Raw genomic sequence first — 7,019 nt, forward strand, 5'->3', positions numbered from 1 at the left:
AAAACCTCCTGTAGGAGTTGCATTGACTTTGCTTTACTCTGCTTGGGTTATTCCCAGTAAAAGCAAGCATTCATTCTTCTTTCAAGATACTTGTAGTGACAGCCATGCTTTCCCTGTGTGCCTGACTCACAGGAAGGATGCTCTGTGCTCCAGGGAACGTGGATGCCTGAGCAGAGAGATACCTGGCAGAGGCCTGCCTGTCCCAGCATCTCCTGGGAACACCAGGGAAATTCCAGTTGTATAAGAAATAAATACCATTGCGGCTAAGATCCCTCAGCCATTCTTTCAGGGCTCTTGGGTACAATTTATCTGGGCAGCTACTTTTGAAATATTTGCCCTCAGTGCATGTCTTGTAGCATCCCCTCTGGTGTCCAATAAACTGAAAAGTATTTCACAGTCTTCCCTGCTTCTTCCCAGACACTGAATACAGATATTGCCTTCCTTTCTCCATCTCGTGTAACAGCATTTTCATTCTTTTTGGAAACAGATTTAAAAGTTGAGGATGTGTTTCGGTAGTAAAAGCTGCCCTCCTTCTCTTTGCTGTGGTCAGCCATGCCTATCTCCCAGGAGCATTCATGGTTTTATAGACTTCCCAACTTCCCGTTTGCCTCTGCTTATGCTGACTCAGCTCATTTCAGACAGCTGCTCCCCCTTCTCTGCTGAGCCCACCAGTGAAATCCTCTTCCTCACTGCACAGTTCAGGCTTCAGCCTCTAACAATACCTTTCTAAAGCACATGCCTTTTCACTTTTTTTTTCAGCACCCCACTGCTTTGCTGGCTGCAAAACTTTCTCAGGGTACACTTAATCCCAGTGTCTATGTCACTGATGAAGCTATTAAATAGTACTGGTCCCAGTACGGACTCTTGAGGGACACCACTCATCACTGGTTTCCACTTGGACACTGAGCCATTGACTGTAACTCTTTGGATGCAGCCATCCAGCCAATTCCTTATCTGTTGCTTTTCCCAGACCAAGCAAAGATTATGGCCAGTCAGCAGTGCCGCAGTACCCTGGATGCCATTACCTTGGCACAGGTGGTACAACACATATGCCCGGTGACAGGGGCACTGCAGTTTGTTCCTACAGTTGCTTGCATTGCTCCTGCAAAGGCGAGTTGTACTGGTTGGGGTCTCTTCTGGGCTGGAGGACGTTAAGCTGGGAGGTGGCACAACCACCTGGTATGGCATTCCCTGTGGAAGGCCACCATGTGCTCATCTCCCTTGCAAGTCTCTGTTCCTGGGGGTGCTCCTGGGGTTGGTCCTCCAAAGCATCCATAGTGCACCCATCACATGCACTCTTTGATATGACTCCAGCCTCAGATTCATAGCAGGGATCCCATGGACAAGAGCCAGGGAGGCCACGGTGGATGCAACGAGGGGCATAGCCTGCACCGTGCCTAGGGCTGGATCTTCCCTGGTCAGATGAGCTTTGGCAGTATGGGGCAGCCTTGCCACAGCACTACTTGCTGCCGGGACCCTGCACCAGCACAGGCATGGTCCCCAGCCACAGTTCCAGTCTCTCTGTGCCACGTACATAGTCAGGGCTGAAGGGGCTTTGCAGCCATGCAGAGGTCCAAGGGAGAAGGCAGACCTCAGCTCTGCAGGGGCTTCTCTCTCTGGGTCAGGTCCATGTTGCTCATGCTCTCAGGGGAACTGCAGTTCTGTTCTGCCCCACAGGGCCGGCCAGGCTGGGGGGAGGAGGGGGAGAAGGTGTGGAGCAGTAGGGGCAGAAGTGCCTGGTCCCCTGGGCTGAGGCAGCAGCCCTGCTGCAGCTGGAGGAATCGCTGCCATTGATAGTCAATGGGCACTGGCTGGCCAAGGGATGCAGCACAGGGCAGGGTATGTGTTGGCCGCTTCAGCAAGAGGACACAGGTGGAGCGTGGCCACAGGGGTCCAGCCACCACCTGCAGGAATTTGGTCAGCAGCTGATGGAGCCTTTCTATGGACCACTGCACTGCCCTGGAAAGCTTCACAGTTTTATCTCTAGCCGTTTTCTCACTGTGTGCAAGAAGAGCTTGCTGCACATCTCCTGGCTCAACTCCAGATTTGAGACATCAAAAGGCACTGCAGGGTGAGGCTGGCTCGTGTCCTCAACCATGCACGAGCACGGGGTGCCGAAGTCGGTCTGATAGCCGTCATCTTCCTTTGGCTGGATCAAAGCTGATCCTGCTGCGGGTCCTCATGCCTTTCAGGCTGCATTGGGAAGGGCTTGGGGGACCATGGACATCCCAGGAGACAACTGCAACTCCTCCTCAGTCCAGGACAAGGACTATCTCACACATGACGTTCCCCAGTGATGGTGGTTGGATGGAGGAGCAGTCCCTGGCGGGCAGCTCTTCAGCTTCACTGTCTGGCTTGCAGCTCCAAACCTCTCAGTCCTGGGGGCCTTGGGGGCAATCAGGACCTGCAGGCACCTGGCTGTGCCTGGGGAGCCCAACCCGTGCCCCTCTGCCTCTACTAGCAGGTTGGGAGGGAAGAGTCCAGGTAGTGGTTGCCCACAGAGAGGCAATCATCTTCCTCTGGCAGGATCAAAGCTTGTCCTCCTGACAGTTCTGCTACCAGTCCTGCTGCCTTGTCGCCAGGCTGGAAAGGGCTGAGGGGTCCATGGACAAAATGAGAGTGCACAGGGACTCCTCCTCCCCCCAAGGCAGCCCCCCATTCGGGCAAAGAAGGCTCTTGTGCATGAGACTGCCCAGCACTGGCTCCTGGATGTCACAGGAAAAGTAGCATGGACCCTCCTGAGCACCAGTCTTGTCTCCCCACATCCCCGCAGAGGCAGCCCCCTCCCGAATGGCAGCAGGGAACCTGTCAGCCGCAGCAGATGGCACCTCTTCCCATGCTAATGAGCCAGCAGGATTTAATTCCTGCTTCCCATTAACACTCATTAGAGTGTCACTTGGCAATTCTTCTGTGTCTATCACATCTCTGTCGCTTCTGCTTCAAGGTGTTAATTCGGTGCTGCCTCTGGGGTGGCCATCATCCTTCCCAAAGGCTGCCGCCTCACTGTCCCCCAAACCCTGCATTAGATGGGACTTAAGAGGAGGTAGGCACAGAGCAGCATACCCTGCACCCATGGGATGGATAGATGGAGCTGGTCTTAACCCCCAGACCAGGTCTGGACTCAGGGTTTTCCCAGGGCATTCCCATCTTGCCCAAAATCCTACAGGCCCACAATGGGCACATAACTGCAGGAAGATGCAGCCAGACCTACTGCAGCTTGCTGGGGGCCAGAAGTAGGTTACTTTCTGGTGTGCATAGGAATGATATGATGCATATTCATCAGTTACAGTTGTGCAGAGATTACAACAGTCGCATAAATTGCAGATTTAGGGATCATCGGCTGCACTCCGTGACTTTCTCAGGGTTTCCTCCCCTGAAAAAGAGGTGGAATTTGGAGTCATTTCATGAAAAACAAAGGTCAGCGCTTCAAGTGACGCCTGAGAAAAATACTGTTTTCTTTACTGTACATTGTTGCACCCCTCAGGTGAACAATTCAGTGATCATCAGCCTCATCTCATTACTTAAAATTATATTATCAGCTGTAATCATTCTCAGTACATTTTTGTTCTTAAAAAACAATTTACCAAAGTCTTCACAGGTACGATGGAAACAAATTGAATTTGAAGCCCAGTCTCGCAGGATCAATACTAAGCAGGTCGCTGTCTGTTTACAAAGGGAAAATATACTTTCTTGCAGATGCCTTTAAGCATAGTAGAGCCCAGGGAGCCTAAAAGCTTTGACAAGTGGAGAGGATTTGGGGATCAGTGCTCTGCAATCATCCATGCAGGCAGGAACTGGGGGGCGAAGGTGCGCCAAGACAGGCAGTCCCACACCGGTTCCCCTGTTGAACGAGGCTCTCCCCAGACGCTTGTCACAAGTCTGGCCATGCCACCAGCTTGAATGTTTACCCCAGACATTTGTCACCAGCCCGGCCATGCCACCAGCTCTCCGGTGTGTGCCTCCTTGGCAGCCTCACCACACAATGCCGGTTCCCTCTGAAGTGACGACAGCATGGTAATCGTTTCACCCAGCAGTGAGACCACTCTCAGGTGTCACCAGCCTTAGAGATCTCTCAAAATGCAACTCGGTGGTTTTCACTCAGTGTGCAGAGAGCTGTGAGAGCCCTCAAAATGATTTGGGTTCTTCTAAACTGCAAGGCATGAAGTTAATCCCGGGGGGGAAACTTACTGCAGTGCTTCCACCCATCCCCAACAGACAGGTCTCATCTGAAACCCTGAATCAGCCGTAGCTAGAAAGAAAAAAGGTCTTGAAAAAGCACTGATGTGAGCAGGATCTGTGCAACACAGAGGCTGGGCAGTCAGCCCTGGGTAAATACTCGTTTCTGCTATCCACGCCCTTGCAGACGCAGCAAGACCTCACAGTTACTCCCGGCACTGTCAGCTGCACATAGCAATGATCAGCCAAGCTACTGACCATTTGCTTTTTCACAATTTCAACTACTGCCGAAGCAGTTTGTTAGCCTGCAAACAGTCCGGCAGACAAAGTATTATTGCCTTTCGGTTGGGGATCAACTGCACAGCAGCACAGAGCGAATGGAGGCATTTCTATATTCTCGTATTTTGGGGTATCTGTGACCACAGAAAAAAAACAGTCTCTTTTCAACCAAGGCTTCCATTAATTTTTCATCCAAAAGAGAAGCTACTATCTAAGTGTAAAGCTCCTTGCTTCCCCAAATGTCTCATTTGAACTACATGGGACTCTCAAGAAAGACCATCTATTTCCCAAGCAAGTGTTCCAAGTGCGTTGGGATAACAAAACAGTTTGCTTTTATTGCTCCTGCAGCAACCCCTGTATCATCATCTGTATTTTCACATCTCTTTATCAACAGAGGAAGCTGGGGGAGAACTGCTGTTAGGAGCTATTCAAGAATGGCTTCTGCAATCTATGCATCCTCACCAGTGCCAAGGAGAGGGGATAATAACTTCCCTCAATCTGCTGGCCACACTCCTCCTAATGTAGCCCAGGATGTGGTTTGCCTTTTTCACAACGAGAGTGCTCTTTTGGCCCATATTCAGCCCAGTGCCCATGATAACCCCCCGATCCTTCCCATCAGCAGCTGCTGCTCCGTGCTCAGCTCCCAGCCTGGGCTTACTGCACCTCGGTGCTGCATTTTGCATCCTCCTTGCTTAATTTCAGGGGGTCAATGCTCGCATTTATCTAATCTCTCCTGGACTGAGGCTGTGACAGGTATCAGCCACCCTCGTCTAGTGGCACCTCAGGCTTTGCTGAAGGTTCATCCTGTGTCAGTGCCCTGTTGCTGATGGCAAGCCCAGTGTCAGCCCCCAGGTGCTTCAATCATTACCAGCCACCCACCAGCTGTTGAGCTATTGGTGGCCACCCTTGGAGTCCAGCACAGATTTCCCTTGGGAAATCCCTGCTTGCCCTTTACGTGCTCAGAAATGGCTTCCGAAACGCTGTGCTCCATAATGGGTCTTACAGCAATTACCGCTCCCTTATACTGATCCTTGCCAAGTCACGTATCCCCTTCCCCTAGAGAGCGCAGAGCCCTTTGACTCCTTGATGGATAATCCCCATCACCAGTCAGTCCTCCTCCTGAAACCATATAGCAATAGAAAAAAACACAAAGTGGGGGTCAGAGACCACGAGATGTCTCTGTGCCCCCTTTGCTCTGACTTGCCAGGTCAGGCACTGGGTCCCAGCCAGCCAGCAATGCCCTAAAATCTCCTGCAGGATGAACCATCTCCAGCACAGAGGAAAGCTTCGGGTGATCCCAGCTGCGATGTTTCCACGCAGGCTGGAGCTTTGCATCCCGGCAGCAGCCTCAGCGAGTTTTATACAAAGACGTTAACGAAATTCAGGATATCTTGGTTTTGAAAGCACTGCATAATTGCAAGCTGTTATTGTCTGAAACCGCATTTGCAAGATGCAGTCTCAACAGCAAGGCAGTTTGGGGAAAAGAAACACTTGCTCAGTGTGGGAGAAGCTCCTACGGAGGATACAGCCTCACAATACCCTTGCCAAGCATTCACAGGTCTTCTGAGCTGCCCAAGCACCACAGTGTTCAAGCAGAAACCTGTGGGCAACGTCCTTCCTGAACTCCCCCCAGCCCTTGCCCTAAGCTCAGGGTTCTTCTGTCCCGTTCCTCTGTGTACTATGTAGGATCCTTCGTCACACCATCAGCATCAGGTAGCAAAGCCAACAGTGGCTTGCAAACGGGCAGGTCTACAAGCTCGCCCCACCCTGAACAGCAATATCCAGAAAGCTCTGGCAAAGCCTCCATCTACGCGTTTCTACCTTGCTCACAGCACTGCTGAGACTTTGCAGACTGTGCCCTTCCATGCAAGTGCTTGTGATCCCTTCTAGACTCCTCTTCCTCGTGTGCCTTGAAAAGCAGAGACCTGGGAAATCCTGAGTTTGATCTGGCACTCGCAAAGCCACAGGCATGAGTGTTATTTCAGGTATGGGATTCAGTGAGGGACTAGAGCAACCCAGGAGGAGAACCACTGGATTTTGTCTTGAGCTTTGTGGTTATATTTCATCCAAAAAACTCAGCTACTTAGGGCAGGATCCTACACCTGCACAAGGTCTGATCAATGGCTTAGTGCTGCTCAGCAAAGGTTCAAGTGACAAACTCAGCCTTTCCCTGCAGGACATCTCTCAGCCTAGAGAGGTGACCACGTGCCCTCTCCATCACTCTCTTGTCACAAATAGAAAATCCATGCATATCCCGTCCCTCATTCATGTCTTCACTCATCCAAACCCACCTGCACCCAAACTTTGGAGGACTTGTTGGGTCATACAAAGCTTAGATCGTGCCTTCTTGGTATCACTCGGCTCTGGGAGCTGGATTTTGCAGTGCATCAGTTTTTTGTGATGCATGGGACAGTCCTGTATGAAGTCTGGCCAGAGATGGGCCACCTGGTCCTTGGGGACAAAGACCGGGGAGCACTCACAGAGTGACTCCAATTTGGGACATACCTCCATCTGGCCTGTACATGAGGGCAGGCAGAACTTTCTAAAGTGGGTGTCCCAGGTCC

This window comes from Cariama cristata, unplaced genomic scaffold (assembly GCF_000690535.1).
Source record: "Cariama cristata isolate BGI_N322 unplaced genomic scaffold, ASM69053v1 scaffold15873, whole genome shotgun sequence".
Classification (NCBI taxonomy): Eukaryota; Metazoa; Chordata; class Aves; order Cariamiformes; family Cariamidae; genus Cariama; species Cariama cristata.